General features: G+C 48.0%; 1 protein-coding gene across 3 annotated transcripts in view; it reads left to right on the top strand.

The window, feature by feature from the left end:
- The first annotated feature begins 1,041 nt into the window (after positions 1-1,041).
- n4bp3 (NEDD4 binding protein 3) overlaps positions 1,042-20,611 on the top strand; it is a 41,460-nt gene continuing 21,890 nt past the window's right edge. Inside the window, exon 1 of one of the 3 annotated variants that reach the window (XM_036547857.1) lies at positions 1,042-1,192. The gene's annotated coding sequence lies outside the window, so the exon portion shown is untranslated. Of the gene's footprint in view, positions 1,193-16,683; positions 16,950-19,629; positions 19,756-20,611 lie in introns of those variants that run through there. The other 2 variants (XM_036547855.1, XM_036547858.1) reach the window with 2 other exon arrangements.

The raw sequence follows: 20,611 nt of genomic DNA, 5'->3' as shown, positions 1-20,611 counted from the left end.
GTGAAACAGGATTAGCCTGCCAATGTGAGTTGGGCTTGTTTAACCTACATAACTTGTCGTAATTCTGAGTTATTTAAGATATGTTTGGGAAATCTCTTGCGTGCTAATAAGATTGTCACTAGTTGTTGATAAGTATGTTTTTTTCCTCTTAAAGTGTATGTAGGAACCAGTAATCAAACTTAAATTTAATAATCAGATCATGACTGTTCACAAACAACCGTCTCAGAGTCAAAATTTTAAACCTCCCACCCTCACCTGTACTGTGACTACACACCCTCACAGCTGTCCCACTCAGTAATGTGATCAAAAAGACACATTTTAGAGGGCATTCAGAGAAGGAGAATCAGATCCTTCAGAGAGGGAATTAGGCTGATTAGAATTAAAGCAGCAAAGGGGGGTTGGGGGTAAGGAAATGGAAATGGGGGGGGGGGGGGGGGGAAGAGGAGAAAGGGTGGAGGGAAGAAGGTGATACGGTAGGAGAGGAAGACAGGAAGATTGAATCTGATCCACCATAGACAGGCACAGGCAGATAGCTCCAGAGATAAATTAGAAGCATTTAATGCTGGCGTCCCAGAGGGAAATGGATGGCACAGTTGTGTCAACTGTGTTGCCAAAGTGAGACACCTTATATTGAGAGGTTAAAGATGAAAAATTTGACACAGAACACGGGGAGGAATGTTGTCTTATTCCTTAATAGGATAACATTCGTTGAAAGCTACACACATTGTGAATTAAAAGGGAATTAACTTATGACATTTGGTCGGTTTGGTGTAATCCTTGTAATTCAAACAATATATTTTACTGAGCAACACTAATAATACATTTCTAATCTGGGGTCGATTACTCGCTTGTATTTATTCAGTTGCTGTTCCGTTTGATGGCGCTATTGAGCTTCAATCAAGATTCCAACTCCTGTTGCAAGGAAGGAAGGTTGGGTCGGGAATTGCGCTATTGTGTTGTGCGCAGTTCAAATCACAGAGAGGGAAAAGAGAGACAGTGGGAGCAGTGCAGTGCTGCGAGAGCTGGGGGAAGAAGCATCGGCGAAGTCCTGCTGGTTTGAGCTAGGAATACATTAGCTAGTTTAAATTAGCTCATATAACGTGTTTTGCTTGCAAAGTAGCCAACGTTTGCTTGAATCCAAGGACTGCGTTTTCTGTTGTGTGCGAAGATACCGTTGCGTTTTGGAGAGATGGTAAGCATTATTTACCTTCCGAGTTTACAATTAGCTGGTAACTGTTTAAAATACAGCAATCGGCAGATGCTGGACTAGGTTCGCAGGCTGATTGTGCTATTTTGTTGTACCTCACTAGCTAGATAAGTTTCCACTATCAAGAGTGACATTTCTCTTTGTATTCCCGTTTGTATTTTTATATTTATATTTATATTTTATCAGTGAAAAGTGGTGAACTCGAGACAGTTGCTTTTGGGAATCGAACCAAATCTGTACAGGTGGTGTTAGGTGGTGTGGTGCAATTACTGATAGCTAACTAGCTAACTGTACGAGTTGCTCTCATTAACTGGCGAACTGAATGTATGGCGGGTGGCTATAGTGAGCCAGCCAGCTAAGATGTTGGAATCTGATATCTTGCTACCAGTAATGCGTGTGTTATCATTGCACAGTTCTGCAATTCACATAACGCTATCTAGTAAGTTGTTAGTGATGTAATTACACATGCGTGGCTGTATCTGCATGAAAGTTGCAGAGGCGGCGATAGAGCACATTACTGTGACTGTGGTTAGTCGCTTTCAATAAGGCAGCTAAGCTAGCTAAGTTACCACAGTTTCTAGCCGTCCTGGTATGGCAGCTAATGTTCGTGGTTGCAGTGACACCAGCTGACACGACAATGAACTTGAAAGCGACTATGCGTTATTTTTGTTGACATTTTCTGCAAGCTGGACACGATTGTATAGAAAATAGACGAAAAACGTTATTTGTTATTACATTACTTGCTTGTGTAAACAGGTTGCACTCGTTGAACACCAGTCCTTTTGTAAAATACGCATCTCTCTCTCTGTGTGTGCGTGTGTGTGAGAGAGAGAGAGAGAGAGAGTGAGTTGTACCACTCTGTTCAGTCGGATCATCGGAAATCTTGGGGGTTATTCCTGAAAACACATCTACCACCAAGGAAGTGTTTATGCGATGTCATTTTTCACCGAGAGCCACAGTTACCTGTCCTGTTGCACATATAACATCAGTGCACCTTAGCCACGGCACAATATGTCTTAGCTAACGCAAAGGAAAAACACGTATAAGATAAGGAAGCAATTATGCAAATGCGGTTGTATTGTTTTGTTGATACTATATCGGGACCGAGGTTCTGTATTGTTTTCGTCCTTTGTTTAAATTGCGTTTGCAACTCCCCATGGGCTTTGGGAAGCAAAGACCCCCCACCTGACTCCCCCCTACCTTCCTCCCGACGATTTTAGAAGAACCGGATTGTTTTTCTGTTGTAACATGTAAGGGGATGTTGAGTAAAACCCATTTATGTCCGGCCGTGAGCATGTGGAAATATATGAACCCAATGCAGTTTTATAAAAAACTAAAATTATTTTAAAAGAACTGCTCAGAGTTAGAATAGTGGTTACCAGTTGTAATGAAATGGACTTAGCCATGTGCCTTCCAGTTTGCAATTTACTGAAGAGAACCTCTTGTTTCAAGGTAATTGATGTTAGCTGGCATACACAGACAGTGAGGAAAAGTGTGTAAATGCGTGTTTCCTGTTAGTCTAATTATCTTTGTGGGTTAACTTTTTTTTTTAAGCGAATGTTGGAGAACCACCAGGGTTGTTCTGGCTGGATGAGTGAGATTCATACCTAGAAAGTTTGAGTGTTTGTGGTAAACATTGTACTTCAGTGTATTCTAGATGCAAGTGTGAAACCATGTCAAGCATTGGATTCTGGATCACAAGACCTGCAGGGGCTCTTGTGCCTTTTCGCTTGACTTTTGCACGCTTAGTTGCTAACAAAATATGCCGTTGACATTCCACTGGAGTCATATACATGATTCCCGCTGGGCAGTGTGTTACCATTTGTGGCAGGACTGAAACATTCAGAAGAACATTTGAAGATACTTAGGATCATTATTGTCCCCTAACAACTGTGTCTTCATGAAAATGTGCTGAGAGTTGTGACATGGTAAGTGTTAGTGGTGGGTTTGAATGCAGGTGAGGAGATGCAACTGAGGTGAGAAGCTTTGAAGTCTGATGCATATACTGCTGTTTGCCAGTACTGTCATTAACAGTAATGCTGCAACAGAGGTCAGCGCCTTGGAGACGTAATTTCCTGACGCATTGCTGATGTTCCCGTAGCATGGGAATTCAGTCAGTGGAGTCCCACTTACAGCTATGTGTCGCTTAACGTCCACGATACGGTCTGTGAAATAGGACGTTATGTGATTTGGATGTTGTGTGAACAACATATTATGTACAGTATATGGTATACTATGTACTGTACCATTGTAAGTCTGGCAGCACAATCACTTTATTTCCATGAGACATGAGATACATGTGTTGTGTGTGGGAAGCGTTGCCTTCGCTACGTCTGGTTACATCCGCTATGTCACGTTCTGTGATTGGGATTTTATATATTATTTATTATTTATTATAACCTTATGGGACTGCGGACGTATATGCGAATGGACGTTGTCTGAATGGACTTTAAGTGGCACATGACTGTAGTACCACCGCTTCTTTCTCTGACACGTCCTTGGTGGGCCCACCCTGAAGTCAAGCTGGTGGAGTGACCCTGGGGTGGGGGAGGGGCTCCGGTAATGGTGGGGAAAGCATTTCGGCTGACAGAGTTCACCCTGCCTCTTAGTGTTGTGCAGCTGGGCCCCGTCCCCCTGGGGGTCTGTCAGGAAGGACGCGGGATCGATTCTCCTCCCCGCCCGTCACAGGAAGGCAGTGTATATGACCAACCAGTGGCTCTCAAAATACACCCCCCGGCTCCTCACCCTGTCTTTCCTCCTGTGTTTTTTTTTCTCTTTGCAATTATCTCACTCTCTCTTTCTGTCCTTGTATTTCTGTTCAGTCTCTTAGCTCTTTCTAATTCTCTCTCTTCCTCTCTCTCTCTACATTACATTACATTAATTTAGCAGACATTCTTATCCAGAGCAACTTCCAGCACAATGGCACACAAGTTTATCCATTCAAGTTGAATGAGCAACACTGTCAGACCAAGCTAACAACACTCCCAGATCAGCGAGTGTGAGCGGAACTCTAAACAAAAACTTTCTACTGTTGTCTTTGTCTGAGTCTTTCTCTACTTCTGTGTCTGTTTCTCTGTGTCACGTACGGTACCTGTTGGCGTTTGGTGTGTGTGTTTGTGTGTGTGGGGCAGCGGGTGTCCTCTTCCAGCCTCCACAGGAAGCGGTGCTCCGGCGCACCTGGAGGCCGAGTCCTCTGCGGAAATGAGCGCACGCAGACAGGCGGGGTTTGTAATTTCCCCCGAGGGGGGGAAAGCGGGAAGATGAGTAACGCGGGAGGGGAGTGTCGATTAAACAGGGCCCCGTAAAGTGCTGCGTCGTCACTTTGCTGAGCTCAGAACATCGTCAGCTTCCAGCCTGCGCTGTTTGGCTGTCTAGGGAAGTCCCCCGTGATTGACGCTCCTGGTCGAAACATTGGGTGAGTTATATGGGGGGGGGGGGTTTGGCTCTCAGATGTTCTTGGCCCCCTGCACGAAGAAGTGGGGGGTTTGGGGGGGGGTGGAGCTCTATTGTTTAAACATTTCTCAAAAGTTCTAAATCTTTGTTGGGCTCATGCCTCACGGTTCAGCCTGGGTAATCTGTCTCGGGCTCAGGGTGTTTGCGGTTACATCACAGTCTGTCCACGTTTTCCTCTGAGCAAGCCAGAGCAGTCATTTGCCCAGGAAAGACGTTGGCAGATCTGCTGTAGTGTACAACTTGGAGAGGAGGAGGGAGGGACTGCTTGAATTGAGGTTTGTAATTCTACAAGGGGGGGAGTGTTTGGAAAAAAGATGCCTGAAAAGCTGTCTGGTCTGGTCCTGTAGCCATGACGCAGATGCCTTCGCAGCTGGCTAGGGGAGCGTTTGTACCTGCGTTTATTGCAGCTGATTCAGGCCACCACGCTCAGTGGATGCGACCCAGGGCATCCATTTTTAGAGTTGCGGTGATTCATTTAAGCACCGCATCACAATCCGCAACAGCTTCTAACAATTCTCCTGAGCGCAACGCTTTCCTGTACGGCGGGAATGTGTAAATAGGCGGTAAGGAGCTGCCTTTTCACCTGTGGAGGGCCGAGTTTGCATACGGATGCGGGTCGCTCTTCAGTTCTCTCACCCACTCGCATGTCCACGGGTCCCCTCTGTGGAAACAACATCCCTCCCCCCCATAGAAATCTCCTTGAGGGGATGTTTGGAAGAGGGGTGTGCTGTTGTGAAGCTTGTGACTCCCCAGTAGTGTAGGTGGAGTGAGTGAAGATTACACATGCTGAAGTCAGCCTCGTAGAGCCCCTCAACCGTGCTTCCTGATACTGTTTATTTACAGTCGTGTCTTCCAACATGTGTTTATGGCCCAGGCGGTGCTGTTTGGGAGAGCTGAAGATTGCAGTGTGAATTGGGAGTGAATTGAGATAATTGGCATTCTTCAGGTGAGGCCCTTGTCGTGTCGTCTCCTCGACAGTAGTGTTTTAGTTCACCCAGTGGACATTTAAGTGAGGCTGGCAGAGCTGGCATGTCTTCATTTGGGTGTATCTAATGTTGTCTGCCTCCACCCCCACCTCACCCCAGCTCCTCCTCCACTCCTGGTGGTCCCCAGGGCTTAGGGGGTTAAGTGCTGTCCACTTCCTCATTGAAATGTATGCGGCTTGTCATAGATTTCTGGAACGGGGGGAGGGGCTCCTACTCCAGACGGATCCTGAGCCACTTTCTTTTGATGCCCAAGGGAGGGGTGGGGGGGGGGGGGGGGGGGGCTACCACATTCTCCCCCACTGCCCAGCGGTAACCCTGGAAACCAGAGGTCCCCGTGAGACCGACGACCTGCCTGATTGAAGCCCATTGTGGGGCTGACCTCACAGAGGATGGCCAGGGCAGCCCAGAGCTGAGGGTCATTTCGGGGCTTTTAGACTGAGAAGGCAGAATGGCTAATGTTGTGCGTGTCCTCTCTGAGTCCCACTGACCGCTTGCTTCACCTGCTCGTTTTCAGCAGGTGCCGGGAATAGGAACAGTTAGGAAGCTGCGTTGTCTAGTAATTGACATAAAGTGGAAGGAAAAAAATGAAAAGCCTTAAAAGTAGTACTCATATTTACCCTTTCTGCTGTCCCACAGAACAGTGCCACAGCAGTGTAGCATAGTGGTAAGCAGCAGGGCTTGTAACCGAAAGGTTGCCGGCTTGATTCCCCGTCACAGCACTGCTGCTGTACCCACAGGCAAGGTATTTAACCCAGAAATGACTCAGTAAATATCCAGCTGTATGAATGGATGACATGTAAAAAAAAATGTAGTGTAGTGTCCTGCCATGCTGGTGAGTGGTTATGTTCATGGTCAATATGACTGTGGAGTGTTTGTTACTGCTAGGACCACTAATAGTCTGCATGTGGATTTCTGAGCCTCTGAAGCCTGAAGCTTTTTGTCGCTGCTATGAAATCGCCCAGCTTGGTTTGACCTTGGCTGTAACGCTTTTCAGTTTCCGCCTAAAATTCCACCACTGCTCATGGAGCAGTTCACAGACCTGCCCTGAGATCACTTTACCTTACGTGATTCTGGCAAACAATGCAACAAAAATTGCAGGTATTTTAAAGCTAATTGCCTCTTGGCAGAATTTGGATAGGAGCCGTGAGAGAATCTGTGACTCGAATGTAGGGACTGCTAGGTGTCAGTCACATAGCAGTGCTCAATCAGAGCGCCCCCGTCCTCGCCCCTGTCCTGTCTCACGCAGATGGGGAACCTCCCTGTCCTGCCTCTTCCTGATACTGCACAGTGCATATGCAGTCCTTGGGTGTGATGTCACTGACAGGGAGGCTTTCTATGCCTGCCTGAGCCTGCCTGTTTGCCCTGTTCATCCTTATGTGTGGTGCACATAAAAAACAAAGCCATTCTCCACCTGTTGTAGTGAGAAGGTGCCCTGCAGCGCGGGTGCCACAGCAGGTGTGATCCATCCCTTGCTAAGCTGAACCAACCGCCTGGTCGACTGACAGACCAAAGGACCGCAGTGCCGATCCCCACACCCCCATTTATCAGCTCAATGGAGCCCTGGGTCAGCTCTGTCAGAGCGGAACTTCCACGGTCACTAAGAATAGCCCAGGATTAAAACCCTGCGGCTTTCCTGCCCTGATCTGAGACCAGCGTGGCCGTGCGTGTCTGAGGAACGGCAGATGGCCGACCCGGGTGAAGTCCCCGGTTAAGATTCTGATCGCTAAAGGGGCTTTCCCCCAGAGAGAGGAGCTAAAGCACGCTCTAATCGCCCGGGAGGCTGGCACCCCGCGGAGCTCTGAAGGGGAAAGTCTCCTGACCGCTCCGGGTTAATCGGGGTGTCCCCACCGGGTCACTCACCCACTGCCGGGTTTCACACCCCTTTCTCTGTTTTTACAAAGAGGAGAAGGTCTGTTTTGTCATTAACGGCTTGATGCATTGAGGCTGAGCAGTTAAAAGTCCCTGCACCAGTCAATGAAGAGGCTTTGCCCTGTGTCCAAAGCATGACACATTATGAGGGGCAGCAGTGTGGTGTAGTGGCAAGGAGCAGGGCTCCTAACTGAAAGATTGCTGGTTCAATTACCCAGTAGGGCACTGCTGTTGTACCCTTGGGCAAGGTACCTAATCTACAATTACCTCAGTAAAATATCCAGCTATATAAATGGATAAAATTGTAACCTATGTAAGTTGCTCTGGATAACAGCAGCTGCTAAATGACAATAATGTAATGTAGTGTAATGAATATGTCATTCAGGGATATATTGGCATTTTGGCTGGAAAGAAAGCATGGTTTCATTGTCATTATTGATCATGATGGGGGATATGTCAAATATGGTAAAATGCAATTCCCAAATGTACTGCAGGCTATATTTTCACTCTCCTTGTACATTATCAGCTGTTCGGCCCACTGTTTGTGATGGTTTTGCAGACGAGCTGCCCCTGTCACTGAGGTTAAGCGCAGGGGTGTGTGATTGTGTCAGAAGCAGAGGATGTGAAAGCGCTGTATAGTCCTGCCCCAGTTCAGTGAAAATATCAGTGCAATGCCGCAGTAAGCATCGCAGCCTGGCATTCATTGCAGTGAGACGGCTTGCCTCCGGACTGTTGCGGCAAACTTCTTAATGATGTGGGAAGGTTATGGTTACCCGTGGGAGTGAGGCAGTTTTGGATTTTTGAAGTGTAGCAATGCAACCCAAAGCATGGGGTGTTAGTAAATGGATGTCAGCCGAATCCCTCCTCATCGGAGTCTGTGGCCGGGCCGCGCCCTGCCCTTGTTGTCCACAGCTTTTAGGACTCTGGGGCTTTGGGACAGGCTGAGGAACCGGCCTCAGCAGCTGCTCCACGGGACCCCCCCCCCCCCCCTACTTTTCCGTCGGGACAGGCTGGGGGCTGGCAGAGAGGTTAATTGGTGCGATGAATGTCAGTGTGCACGGAGGCTCAAAATCAACAGAGCTGTGCTCGCCAACAGCTGCTGCTGTCACAGAGGGTCTGGAGTAGCCCCCCCCACCCCTCCACCTCACCCCACCTCTGCCCCATTAGCGCCGCGAATCAAAACACCAACACGCCGCGTTAATGGGGTGATTTAGGAGGGCCACGGTGGGCCGCCCCTCCTCTGTCTAGCGCGGGGAGGGGAGGGGAGAGGGGGGAGTCGCCCTCCTTGCTGAACCTGGGCTGCCCCATTGGTGCTCTTAGCAGGGTGAAAACAGAATTATTAATAGGACATGCATGGGGGGTTCAATGGGTCTGTTAGAAAGTATGAATAAAACCTTATACTCTGAATGCGCAACTTCCTGCTTGGAAAAAAAAAAAACGTTTAAAACCGGGAAAGTGGTTGTCATTAATATTACTGACTTTTGTACACAGATTTAGATCGGAGAGTATTTATAGGTGGACAGATAATGTGCCTTATATTTCCGATCCGAGAAGCCTTTCCCTTAATCCTTTGGCAGCGGGACGCCAGTGTAATTTCGCCCGGGCGTCTGTTGAGCCCCGGCCTATAGGACACTTTTGTAATGGCTGTGTTTGCGTCTCTGAATCAGTCAGAGCCAGTGGTTTGGTCATATTTATTTATAGACTTCTCTTTGTGCTATACAGAGGGCTGTGTTGAGTGGGGGGAAACTGGAAAGGTTTCCCGAAAAAGGCTTATTGACAGCATGGTCACGTTCCCGTCTCTCCTGCTGTAGGTCACACACCTGAAGCAGGTTATGGAGGAGAAATGTGTTGTTTCATGGTCATGTCAACCCTACCAGGGTGGGAATGTGTTCATTAGCTAAGCGGACCAAGCTATGGAATAGAAATGGGTGAACTGTGCGATTCTGGCGTGGAAGCACAATTCCACAAGCGTGGCTGTCAGAAATGAGTTTTGACAGATGAATTTTGGTTGGGGAGACATGGTTGGCCATCTCCGTCATTGCAGCAGTGGGGAGGGGGCAGGAGCCTTCTTCTGTCCTCAGGAAACTGGTCGGTCTGTCTGTCTGCCATCCACAATCAGCCCCTTATGCTGTACCCTGCTTCTGCCTGAAGCAGGGGATTGTGGGAGATCCTTGGAAGAACAATGGATGTCTTCAGGCAGAGTGCTGGCCCTTCAGCTGGGGTCAGGGTGGTGGGGGGGGGTCTGCGTGTGTGGAAGGGAGGGGCAGTCTTGCACTGCAGCCTTTGTCTGCATAAATGCCACATGCCCTAGGGACAGGCAGGAATAGTCTGTCAGCCATTGTTCCTGGAAAAACCAAAGAGCCTTTCCTGATGGTAAACATTGTTTAGGGCTGGAAGCATTTCAAATTGAGTGGAAAGTCCAGCCCCAGGATAACATGGCAGAGTAACCCCCTGGAACAGGTTCAGACAGCAGGTGCATGGGCTGCCACTGTTTTTCCCGAAACTGCAATTGGTGCACCATTGCAGTGAGTGTGCACCATCACCGTTCACTGTACTGATGTTCAGGACCCCACACTGAATGCAGCTGTGAGCACCAGATATAATCATCTGTTTTGCAGTGAACACAAGATGGGTATATTTAGTTAGTAATCTAGGTTAATGCACATAGGCATTTGGGGCTGCTGCTGAAACTTTGTGCGGCTTTAATCTCAAGGACTGTTGCATTGCGGTACAAGAGGGTGTGAGTCAAACTCTCACACTGTTACAGTGTGTCATTGTTGCTTTATATAGCCCAAGTGGCTGCCTTCTCAAATTACCAAAATAGTACTGTTGGGAACAAGATTCTGTGATGCGCCGGCCCTCTCTTTATCACAGTATCGACGCTGCCGCTTTTGAGGGGACGGGGAGGGAACACGATCCGACCCGCTCAGAGCGGAGAGCGGGTCACACTAGCCGCTGACTCCCAAGCACCAATCAGTGGGCCGGAGTGATCTGCGGCTGATTGGAGAGGGTCAGAGAGGGAGCGGGCCGGAGTGACCTGCCTCCAACTTGACAGGGCCAATGATCACAGCTGTATTTGTTCTCAGGGCACGTTACTACTCTACTACTACCAAAACCACTGCGGCCTTCTAGAAAGCGTGGAAGCACAGTGTGAGTCAGGGTTTAGTGATGTCTCCAGGAGGCCAGGGGTCACAGTCTGCAGCTTTTCATGTATTCCAGTGATTTTTTTTTTTTACATTTTCCTTTTCTACCCAACTACTCACAAATACCAGTTCAACATGTACCTTGCTCCACCACTGCAACCCACCCAAGCAGGAGCAAAAGGCAAGGTGCGTCCAGTTCCTTCATTCACAGGTGTGCCAGTGCCACTGCTTTTCACACTACAAGTCCCAGAGTACACCTGGAGGCAGATGCTGAGTAGAGATTAGGTGCATCTCCCCAATATTATGAATGGTGCTTTAAGTGCTTGCAGGTGTCAAAGTGAATCTCAAGGTTCCAGTGTTCATATGAGCTAACCCTGGCCAATCTACTCACCCCTGTCCCAGGGGGAATGAAACCAATTTGTTCTGCCGTTGTTGGTTCCCGACCATTAATCAAAATAACCATGCACAGATAATGCTAGAGAAAATATACAGCATTATTAGCTTAGCACAAAGCTGTTAACAGTATTGTACACAAGCGTTTATGTTGGCATGGGGCAGCTTTGCTTGTAGGCTAATCAATTATATCAATAACCAATCAATAATTCAATCACTCGCTTAGTCTCACACACTGACTCAGTCTCACTCTCACACAAAGATAAACCTGTTTAAATCCCTGCTCTCTGAGCTGTGTGATACTGAAAGGAATTTGCGTATGGGTGTGGAGGGGCCGGGTGTAAAGTGTGATCTCATTGTCTGTCTTAGGGGGTTCCAATACCCTTCCTACAGAAAATCCTTGGCACAGTGATGTGAGAATTATTAGTGTGATGAAGCTTGCTGACTGTGCCCTGAAACCCTGTCATTAAGTGATTTATTAAGGATGATAGTTCCCTAAGGTATGCAGCTCTTAAGTAAACTGTGAAACTGCCTCTTCTTCCCAGGGGTCAGGTGTTGTGTGGAGGGAACAGAAGTTTAAAATGGGATGTTGTAATTAGCTTTTGCACATTTTGTCATTGTCTAGTTAAGCCAGACCACACAAGTAAAAACCACATAACTCACAACCGTGATGTGTGCGTGTGCGTGTGCGTGTGTGTGCGTGTGTGTGTGTGTCTCTGTCTCTGTATGCATGCATGTTAGCATGTGTGTGAGTGGTATGCATATGTGTGCATGTGTGGGTTAGCGTGTATGTATGTTTCTGTGTGTGTGTGTGTATTAATGTGTGCAGGTGTGCATGCATGCTAGCATGTGTGTGTATGACAGCATCTCTGTGATGGGATGAGAGCAGTGAAAGTGAAACCAGGCTGTGAAAGGGAAGCTCCCTGGGGGCTGTAAAGTGAGACAGACTCCCCCTGTCTCTCTCTCCCTGTCCTCAGGGCAGGGGGTGGGGGTGGTGCTCAGCATTCTGCTGGAGACTGTGGAGCTGTGTTAATGCGTGTGCTCAGCTGGATCCCTGCTGTGAGCTCAGTTTCTCTGCTGTAGCCCATGGGTGGCCATAATCTCCTTTCATCTCCACTTGCAGCTTTATGCAGAGTTATTCGTTTGTTTTACACCTTTCATGAAGCCAGCCTGGATTGATTTGGCAGTCCTCCGCCCAGGGCCTGCTGTCAGAGAGAGGGGTGCAGCTGTGACCAGGGCATGCTGTCAGAGAGGGGTGCAGTACTGACCAGGACACTTTGTCAGAGAGAGGCGTGCAGTAGTGATCAGGGTGTGCTGTCAGTGAGAGGAGTGCAGTACTGCAGTGCATCAGTGTAGCATAGTGGCATAGATCAGGGCACTTAGCTGAAAAGTTGCCGGTTCACTTCCCTTAACCTGGAATTGCCTCAGTAAATATACAGCTGTATAAATGGATGACACGTATATAATGTAATGTAGTGATCGCGGGGGGCATCGGAGAGAGGGGGGTGCTGCCTTATCAAGAGGAGTTATAAGCAATTCGGCAGGACCCGTGGACTCTGGTACTAGATGTCACATTAATGCCAACATAGTCACATTGGCTGATTAGAAGTGAGATTTACCCCACACTTCCTGGATAATTAGTGTCTCTCCTGGAGAGGATGTTACCATGTAGACATGCCTATGTACCAAATGCCTACAGCTACTCATCAGAAGAAAAACAATGCAAGTGTAAAGAAGAACTGAAATCTACTTATAGAAGGAGCAGCAATTGTCACATGCTGTAGACACGATAGTGGACATAGCTTCATCGACCAGCAGCGCTAACAAACTAGTAAACAGCAACAACAGATGGCAGCATGATGATAACGCTGGCCATGCGTGCGTGTGACACATTTGGAGGCTGCCCCCGAGCAGCGCTGCTCTCTGTAGCCTGCGAGCCCTCCGCCCACTCGCAGGGGCTGAAGTGAGCGAAAACATAACCGAATCAAAACATTTTTTTTTTTCAGACGTTTCGACATTTCAAACGCGTTCGAGTTCGCGTTAATCCGCTCTTCGCTTTCCCAACAGCCCTTGTGCTGCCAGCGGCTCTGCGGCTCAGTCCTCGGTTCACCCCTTTTTTATCGCCGGCGTTTCGCCTCACGTGCCGGCGTGCGTTTTTCCCTCAAGACAGCTGCTTGCTGTCACGGAGCGGTACGTGGAGGCAGACGGCGGACATGTGACAGACCACTGCGGGAGACCACTGGAGGTGAAGCTGTATGCTGTGTAAAAAAAAAAAATCACGTTTGATCAAAACTGTGGTTAACAAGCCCACAGCCACCGAAGGACTGAGCCACTGAATTGAACGGAATTGTTTTAGTAAATATTCAGCCGTATGTAAAAATTTAAGCTGGGTACATCACTCTGGATGTGGGCTAAACAAATATATAACACAAAGTAGAAATGTTGGGAGGGCTGCTTTCATTTGAAGGAAGTGCTTTACCCCTCTGATCTTCATGGTAAATTTACATCTTTCTCACAGGATACTAACAGGGATATAGACCGCACCCTGTCCCCCTTGCTAAAAATGGCTCTGTACAGCACATACATCCACCCCTTTGACAAGCATGTCTGCTTACGTGTGTCAAGTCTTTATCACAGTTGGGTTGTCTGTTCTGGAAGCGCGATGTTGCAGAGAGCCCAAGGGCACACATACTGTTATGACAAAAAAATGTGTAGTTTAAAAAAGACGAAGCAGCTTGCACAAACGGAGTTCGCAGGAGTGCATCAGGAAGATTTGTCCTGAGGCCAAAGGCACGCCACCGGCCCACGTCAGAGCCAGCGATTGTGGGTTTGGTTTCCGTAAATACGGGTGTTTTGCCGCATCGTTCCGCTTGCAGCCTCCCGTGAAGGGCTCAGTTGCCGTTCCGTGGAAGCGCTCGGGCCGGCAGGGAAGTGAAGCAATTGCGAGTGAACGGAGCGGAGTGCTGCGCAGTTCTCCCGGCAGGCAGAGACTCGCCGCTCTCCGCATTCCCCGCCATTACCCCCCCCTCGCCCCCCGTCCGGGAACCGCTCCCGCCTGCCAGCTGGGACGGGAGAGAGAGAATTTGGAGAATTTGGCGGTGACGGAGAACGCCCTCGGGGAGCGGGGAGCGCGCCTCTGCTCCTCCCGAGCGAGCTGACGACGATCGCCGCGGCCGCTGAGTCACGGGTCGCTTCCCGCCGATCCAGCAGCTGGAGTGTGCGGATTGTGACGCGCTTCAGTAGTCATAGTTTCACCTCCGGACTGTGACTCTACATGTTTTTAGAATGGGGAGCGATACGAAAGGATAGGAAATGGCAGTAAATCATTAAGGGCAGGGGGCAGGCGGGGTCACTGGCCGCGCTGGAAAAGGCAGAATCCAGGCTACCTGATACGTGTTGCCTAATGGTCCGTGGAGACAATGCAGACCTGCATTCCTGGAGTCGGCCATCAGGCGTACCGTCAGGTCGGACCGCAAGGTTCAGGCGTTTCTGGACGTGTTGGCTGCAGCGTCATAAATATCCCATGGCGGGAAAAATGCATGGCTGCCTTCACTGGTCCCCCTTTGATGTTGAGCTGTGTTGGCACAGCAGTGGCGGTCCATGTTGGTGAGCTTGGTCAGTAACAGCGGGCTGACCACTGGCCGACCGTGGGTACCACAGTGCGGTCCCCTCCGTGGCAGTTGGGGGCCGGCACCAGAGGTTAGGATATCATCCCCTGGTACTGAAATCTGTGGCCCCAGTCACATGGGGGGAGGCTATTGACTTCTTCACAGCTTAACGGAAAAGTAAGCCTCTCTTTTATTCAGCTCTGGGATTTGAGCGTCTCCTGCCAGGGTTATGTAATATAATAAGAAAGTAAGAGTGAGACTAAGCCTTTGTGTCTGGAGGTTTGGAGAGGCAGGAATACTTTGTGTTTGCTACGCACATCCTGTCGTCTGCTTCTCGTTCCCTCTATGCCCGATGGCTAGCGCGCAGCTTCCATTGCAGTGCAATAGGCTGTAGAGGGTAAAGGCAGAACTGCTGCGATTGCGTCCCGCTTTGAGCAGGTTTGCGATAGCGTGCAGTGCTCCGGTGCTGGCTGCTCTCCACGCATCGTACCCTGGCTTTGTTGACAGAACCTGGGAAACCGGTCCGGCGGTGAGTCCTGAAAAGCCCTGTGTTTGAGGAAGCTGCTCGGCGGGGGGGTAACCGGAGACTCTGGGGCCCCCGGAGAACCGCCCTTGTCCCCAAAGACTGCTGCTTTTCATGGCTGGGGCTGAGCAGTCGGGCAGGTTCAATGGTGCCGTGCTCGCACAAAAAGTACTGCTTCACACACGCCACCAGAAACACCAGTCTCGAAACACACACACACACATACACACACCTGCCTAAATGCCTGTTGTTCTGTCTCTCTATATGTATATATATATCTAGCAAAATTCTCTATATGTCACTGGGTGCCCAGTAGCTGAGATAGGTAGCAGGCTATGAAATAGCAGTGGCACTGTGTCGTTGTGGTTTTTCCCTGGTTGTGATTGGAGGGACTGGCAAACAAGCAGCCAGAGTTGTGAAATGACTGCCTCTTACCCTCTGGAGCGGGCTCCATGTTTGGACTGTGGATGGTCCGGATCAGAAGTTTGTTTGCATCCCTTACTAATAGGGACAAATCAGGACATGTAGTGATGAACTGGCCTTTAATAAAAGACATGCATCATGTTTGCATTATCATTTCATTACATATCTGTTACAGGGCTTCACGTGATTCTGCAGTCTGTTATAATGGTTTAGACCTTTTTAATGAAAAATGGAGCAGGAATGCATATGGTTTTATATATATGTGTATAATGTATATTTTTCTCATTTAGAAATCTGCCACAGGTGCTTTTGTATTTATATTTATATTTGTGTTTGTCTGCGTGCAAATACAGTCTGCTGAAATGATTTTATATGAAAATTACAACAGCTGGGACCATTATTTACTTGTTCTTGGAGTGGTATTCTTATTTTTTTTAAAAACTATTGGCAGATTGAGATAATGTACATTAAGACCATTACCATTTGCCTTCATTATTTATATTAAATAATGACTCCAGCCTGAATTTATCTGTCCAATAGTGAAGATATTTTAAGCATTGCTTAAAGTTGATAAACAAACAGAATGATAAATAAGTGGTACAACAAATGGTACATTGTTCACTCACATCTTTCCCAGTCTGTTATAGTGTTGGAAAGATACACTGCCAAACCGCATGCTCCTAAAGAATGATTAAGACTGTGACCCGCCCACCCACCAGACTGACCTTTGCAGGGACAGAAATGGACGTGGCATTCAGATTGTACTTCTGATACGGGCCAGCGTGGCTCGTTTGCAATCGAAATCAATAACGCCGACACCAGGCTCACGTGCGACCACGAGCTGGTGTCAGGCTAACCGAGAAGCCGCGTTTAACAATGCCCTGCCGTGCCGCCACCCTCCAGGAAATGCGCATGCAAATATGCGGTTTTGGTCTTTGGCGCAGCAGTGCGCTACTCTGGACGCGCTCGTGGGTTTGTTTGTGTTCGGTTGCCTGCAGTTGCTCTGCCCTGCGTTTCACTTCTTCTCCTCCCTCCCGCCCTCTGTCTCTCTCTCTCTCTCTCTCCCCTGAACAGGACACTATTGTTCGCTGTTGGCAGTTGGGCAGACACGCTCCTCATTTGGAATTCCTCTCCTCTGATGGGAGCTGATAGGGTGGCCAGGGCACGATAACGAGATGTCTGGGATTTTTTGCAGATGGTAGAAAAAAAAAAAGACCCGCGCAAGGGGAAAGCGACAGCACACCAAAGAGCTGGCAGTGACAGAGGAGCGTGTGCGTGCGCATGCGGGGGGCCCCATCACAGTAGCGACTCTTTCAGCACCGCGAGAAAGGATTCACCCCACCTGTAAGTGCCTCTCTCAGCCAGCGCTCTCCTCTTCCAACAGCCTGCCTCTCTCTCTCTCTCTCTCGCTCTGCCCGACCCGGGCAGATACGCGTTCCGCTCTGCGTCGAACGGGAAAGCAGTCAGATAGGTAGAGGCAGAAACGAGAAACTCGAAGGCGCGAGATGTAAGACTTTGTCGAGTGAGAGGCCCGCTGTTTTTGCTGGTGATTTTTGTGGGGGTTATTTAGGAAACGTAGGAGGTGTTTAGTGGTGTTTAGTGTTCTGAGAGAGGGACTGCAGCGTGTGAGTGGTGCTGTTGTGGCATGGGGGCAGAGAGAGAGTGTATTTCGGTTCGGGTCGGCTTCTCCAAAGAGAAGAGCGGCCCTGTGGGTCATGGGGAGCCTGTCCGCTTCTGAGGGGGGGGGGTGGGGGTTGACAGCCAGCTGGTTAGGGCCCACAGCTCTGCCTCCTCCTCCAGTCAGTGTTAATGGTGACAAGTGCATTGTGTGGAAAATAGGCAATAAACACAGGGCATTAAAAAGCGCCCCGTGAGCGTGTTTTCCTGGGGTGCCGTGGGGTGAGTCGTCCCATTACGAGGTGAGCGGATCCTGTAAATCGCCTCGCTCTGTGCCCAGAATTAAAAAGAGTGGCGTGTTGCCAGATTCACCCCTGCACCCGTGGTCCGCTTAGAGATTTGGCAGCCGCCTCGGACCGGTGAAAACCCTGAGCACGCCTCCGCTGCAGCGGGAAGGCTTCAGGGCTCCGCCACGCGCTCCCGCACCGCGCCTCAGATCAGGGCGAAACACCTTGCTCAGTGCGTTTTATCATCTGGGGGAAGCATGCTGGAGTGTTGCGCTGAAGCGAGTGACCTAAGGCAGTAGAGTCACTGAAGTTACAAAGTCATGGCTGATTTCATTTGGAGGCGTGTGATTTGGTGAATCACCTCCTGGAGGAGCTTTAACTTCATTTTGAATGACATTGAGATCATCAGGATTTGGAGGGAAGTCTTTAATGTGGGTGACAGTGTGGTTGACATGGCCATGGTAAATGTTTATTTGCTTTAGGACTTAACACACTATTATTATTAGTAGTAGTGCTAGAGTAGTATTGTTGTTGTTGTTCCTATGGAATACATCCTCAAATACATACATTGAAGCAAAGTCATTGCAAAATTGGTTTTGTTTTTGTGGAAAAGAAATATCTCCCCCCTGCTTTCTCCACTGTAATGAAATTACTGTAGTGGACGGTTTTGATGGTGTTTGCTTCTCAGTAATTTGGTTATCTTTTTAAAACAATGAGCTGTGTGTTGCTACCTTTGGCTGATTCATAACTGTTTCTGAGTTCCAGCAAATTAGCGTAGCATTATCAGAATAGTGTTAGTAATCTGAGATCTGTTCTGCTTAAGTTGTAATTATTCATTTTAATATTTTGTGCAATTCCTTCTAGATGTGACCAAAAATATCAATGGTAACTATGGTAACTATTCAAAAGTCCCCCCAAAAATGTGATCAGTTGAGTTTATTCTTGCGGTCGGAAGCTTGGTTGCACTTTTGTTTATTGTTACTCTGTATTACTTAGAAAAAGCTGTAATACAAAATGGGTCTCTTGAGCCTAACGTCAGGGTAAAATTTAAAAGCTTGCTTTTGTAAAGGATTTTTTTTTTTATTTTCAGTGGCAATGATTACTTGAAATAGGGAAATGGGAAGGCCAATAGAAACATGAAGTAACAGGAAGCTTCTCTTTTCCCAATAATAATAACAGTAATATTAACAACCGCAATAACTTCACCATCGTTTCTTTTCATAATTAACTTTACAGAAACAATATCAAACATCAGTAGTAATATCTGAAGATGAACCCTGCTTTAAACTTTTGAAGTGGATGTGTGATTACCCTGAATGAAGATATATCAGTTTATGAGATGGAAATAGTGAAAAAGGAATGAAATTAACACTTGCACTCATGCTTCTGGAAAATGTATATTTCATCATTCTCTAGCTGTTTGCATTTCAGAATGATGAAGACTTGACTTTTTCAGCAAAAATTTCACAGCCAACCAAAGGACACTCATTCAACCATCAATTGCAATGTCACTGTTTATGAGAGGCAGGGAATGAGTTTCCTTGGTAGCGCTACACATTTGCATGTAGTATGGTAAATGTGAGCACTCATACACTTTGTCAGTAGCTCTCAAATTTCAGGCCTGGCACCGTGTCATGCCTGTGATGTGCTGGGGAAAAACAGAACCGTTGGCATTTTCTGTGTAATTGTCATAATAGCCTTCTTCAAGACACAAAACTAAACTTTAAACTGCATGACTTGTTGCATTACATTATTGGGATTCAGCAGACACTCTTATCCAGAGCGATTTACATAGGTTACAGTTTTTTTCCTGTTATCCATTTATACAGCTGGATATTTACTGAGGCAGTTGTGGGTTACGTGCCTTGCCCAAGGGTACAACAGCAGTGCCCTAGCGGGGAATCAAACCAGCAACCTTCCAGTTACAAGCCCTGCTCCTTACCACTGTGCAACCCCCATGTTTTCAGCTTTCCTTATGTAAGGTGTCCCTTTTGACGAAAGAAAAATAACTAACTGGTAGTTAGGGCATAAGAACATAAGGAAGTTTAATTCCAGAAAAATCTGGCCCGTCCACCTTTTTTTACATGTTAACCTGTACCCGAGAGTGAATCTGACATTGAGGAAGTGAATGCCTTGAAACCTGCTTTCACTCATAAACATTAAGGGGTCTGAAGTGACAGGTAGAATTAGGCAGGCGGAGGAATTTGTGAAAGCGTATGAGGTTATATGACAATGGAGTCGCATGGGTAAGTACAATCTTTTGTTGTTTACCGCAGTTCTTGCGCAACCCTGTTGTTCTTCTGTGCTTAGCGGGGTCGTAGGTAGCCGTGGAAAAACTGAAAAAGTGCGTTCTCACGCGGGGTGCTTCGGAACCTCAGAGATAAGCCCGTGTTGCCACTGAAGGCTGAAAACTGCCGAGCTGGTAGAAACCCACTTCGCGGAGGCGAAACGGTTGCTTGAAAAAGTCACCGGAGAGGAATATCAAGAGTTTCAGCCCGCTTTGATTTCGCTGATACCTGTCTCTGGCCGTGGCGGTTGGCCTGTTACAGAGGTGTGTTTATCTAAACACAGCGTAGATGTGGATCAGTGTAATCACAGAACGCTGACTCTTGTGTGAACCGCACCAGTAACAATGGGCCTTTCATGGCAGTCATTGCCTGTTTCATTAAGATCAGTAAGGCTGCGCACTTTGTTCTTCCTTCTGACCTACCTTTGATTTTTATCGTAAAGACCTCATTATGGTAGTGCTTACCAACCTCAAACTCTTGCTATTGAATGTGATGAGGTCCTTTGTTCGATCTGTACAATATCTCCATTACGTCTTCATTTCTCCAGCACAGATGTTCAGCTTTTAGTTCAGTTGGTCTGCGCAGTGCTTCTGATGTGCTGTATCTGTCTGTCTGGGTACAACACGTGCCGTTCAATCTGGCCTTTCTCCACCTCCCCGTTCCTGTTCCCGCCGCTGCGGAGGTTATATTAATTATTCCCTAGGCGGAAATGTCTGGAATGTGATTGTGTACTGTCCCCCTCCAAAAAAAAAAGCACTTTTTCTGTGAAGTCAAGGTCCGCTCACTCCCAGCCCTGCAGATATGGCAGTGGGAC

Source organism: Megalops cyprinoides, chromosome 16, assembly GCF_013368585.1.
Source record: "Megalops cyprinoides isolate fMegCyp1 chromosome 16, fMegCyp1.pri, whole genome shotgun sequence".
Taxonomy (NCBI): Eukaryota; Metazoa; Chordata; class Actinopteri; order Elopiformes; family Megalopidae; genus Megalops; species Megalops cyprinoides.
Note: the sequence above shows the minus strand (reverse complement) of the source record. Positions and strands in the feature narration are given on the sequence as shown.